The sequence below is a fragment of the Geospiza fortis genome, unplaced genomic scaffold (genome assembly GCF_000277835.1).
Source record: "Geospiza fortis unplaced genomic scaffold, GeoFor_1.0 scaffold53, whole genome shotgun sequence".
Lineage (NCBI taxonomy): Eukaryota > Metazoa > Chordata > Aves > Passeriformes > Thraupidae > Geospiza > Geospiza fortis.
The window spans coordinates 14,212,601-14,215,652 of NW_005054305.1; positions in this window are offsets into that span (position 1 = coordinate 14,212,601).

The following is a 3,052-nucleotide window of genomic DNA, read 5'->3' on the forward strand; positions in this document are numbered from 1 at the left end:
CTTTCCCTTGGATGCACACAAAAACAGTCAGTCTTTGCTGATACTCTCAGGTTTTTCACATGTTTACATATTCATCTAATAACTGAAAACAGTACATATCTTTTCACAGATCTGACAATAAGCATTCTTGTTTGCCCTCTGCTGTTTAATATCCCCTCAGGAAATGAATGAGTGGTACGAAACCAGATTTACTGACTTTAATCAAGCTTCCACAAAACACGCTGAGAATGTGAGACATTTCAGGGAAGGAACAGGGAAAAGAAGTGTAAGTGGAATTGAAAACCCCTTCCAGCTTATGTTATGTCACTTCTAATGGAAGCCTTTGTTATGATTTCACTAAGTTAGGTAATGTGACAGTTGTCCGATATTTTTCCCAATAATGGTGGTCTTTTAGGCTATATTTTGCAACAAGCGAGGTGGATTGGAGGAGTGGTGACCCTGGATGTGACTCCATGTGTCAAACCAGCAGCAAGTAGCCACAAATAATATTTATACATATGAAATGAAAGTTCAGCTTCTCAGTAATGCATGTATCTGAACGTAAGGATCCTGTTGTTTTGAATGACAATGTCAGGGGAAAGGGATTTATATGGGAGAAATTTTATTTGAAGCACCATCACAGACACTTCCACTTCCACACAAAAAGCAGACTCCTGCAGAAGCAACCATTTAATATTTTACGTGTAAGACATTCAGGATAATTTCATTAGATGGGGGAAAGACTGTAGAATAATGAGGGTTTGGTTTATAGCATGAAGATAAATAACAAGGGACAGAAGTGTTATTAAAACCATCAGCTCTGTTGTGAGAATCTTTTGATTATGATAGATGGTTCAGCCACCTCCTACTGACCTTTGCTTAAAATATTTTTTAAAAATCAGCATTCCCACATAGTAGCCTGTTATTTCAAAGGGTTTTCCTTTCTGGATCACAGACACTGGCATTTAACCCCACCTCCTCTAAGTAAAACATGCAGCAGGAGCATGTGCAGGATGGAGTATCATATCAATGTTGTATTGTTTTGATTTTTTTTTTCCTCCTCTGGTCAGCTTGAAATGCATCATCCACTCTGATGGCTCAGGCTTTCCATGCAGGGAGTAGCCTGTGGGTCTGGATCCTGAGCAGCTCATCCTGCCCAGGCTGAGATGGTTACTCAGGCTGTCCTTCAAACCCTGGGAGTCACACAGATCAACCTGCAGGGCAGCCACCCATTCACATGGGACATGTGTTCCATCAGGGAGGGCTTTGCCTCTGGGAAAGACCAAGTTACCAGGATCACTCCACTGGGGACCTGTGCTGGGACTGAGGGTCTCTTAGGTAGCCTGCACCTCAAAGAGAGAGTTTGCCTCTCTCACACCTCTTCCCAAGCATTCAGTTAAACAAGCGTTAAGCAGTTATGGATAATGAAAGGCTTCCTGAGAAGTCAGGAGGCTGACCACAGCTGCTCTCCAGCCAGGATGGGAGACCTCTTTATCCTACCCGCATCCCTGGGTGCCTCTCTGCACCCTAAACAACTTTTCATAGAGTTGTTCCATTCATAGAGATTGGAAAAGACCCCCAAGATCATCCAGCCTTTGACCAAACACCACCATGTCAACAAAACTGTAGTACAAATTGCCACACCCAGTTGTTTTTTGGACAGTTCCAGAGAAGGTGACTCCACCACTTCTCTGGGCAGGCTGTTCCAATGTTTAACCACCCTTTCAATTAAAAAACTCTTTTTGATGTCCAACCTCAACCTCTCCTATAGCAGCTTGAGGCCATTTCCCTTGATCTTGTCCTTAGTTGCCTGGGAGAAGAGACCATCCCCCACCTTACTTCTACCACTTTTCAGGCAGTTGTAAAGAGTGATAAGGTCTCTCCTAAACCTCCTTTTTTCCAGGCTGAACATCAACCTCTCCTCATGATTTACCCTATAGATCCTTCACCAGCTCTGTTGCCCTTCTCTGGGCATACCCCAACACCTCAATGTCCTTTTTGTAATGAAGGGCCCAGAACTGATCAAGGACTTGAGGTGTGGCCACACCAGTGCTGAGTACAGAGGGACAATCGCTTCTCCAGTCCTGCTGGCCACACTATTGCTGATACAGGCTAGGATGCCATTGACCTTCTTGGCCATCTGGGCACAGCTGGATCATGTTCATCCAGCTGTTGATGAGCACCCACAGTTCCTTTTCCACTGGGCAGCTTTCCAGTCACTCTGCTCCCAGGCTGTGGTGCTGCTTGGGGTTTTTGTGACCCAGGGGCCCAGCACTTTGCCTTATTGCACTCCATAGAGTTGGCCTTGACCCATCAATCCAGCCTATCCAGATCTTTCTGCAGAGTCTTCCTACACTCCAGCAGATCAGCACTCTCACCCAACTTAGGGTCATCCACAAACTTACTGAAGGTACACTTGATCCCATTGTACAAATCATTGATAAAAATATTGAACAGGGCTGGCCCCAAAACTGAGCCTTGGGGAAACCCCATTACTGACTGGCCACCAACTGGATGCAACATCATTCACCACCACTCTCTGTGCCCAGCCAACCAGCCAGTTCTTAACCCATCAAAGCACCTATCTAAGCCATCTGGCCCATACCTGGCCAGATCTTCCAGGAGAATGCTGTGGGAGACTGTTGAAATCTTCACTGAAGTCCAGGTAGACAACATCCACAGCCTTTCCCTCATCCAGTAGATGGGCTACCTGGTCATAGAAGGAGATCAGGTTGGTCAAGCAGGGCCTGCCTTTCCTAAACCTGTGCTGACTGGGTCTGATGTCCTGGTTGTCCTGTACATGCCAAGTGATGTCACTGAGGATAATCTGTTTCATAACCTTCCCTGGAATGAGGCCATGCTAACAGGCCTGTAGTTCCCTGGATCCTCCTTATGACCCTTGTTGTAGATGGGCAACCCTCAGGTGTCTGGGACTTCTCCAGTTAGGCAGGACTGATAATAAATGATGGAGAATGCCTTGCTGAGAAGAGAAGGAGAAAGTGAGTCTGCCTCGAGGGTGTAGATTTTTGCACTGAGCTCTTGGCCCTTCCAGAGGAAATGATATTGCTGTGAA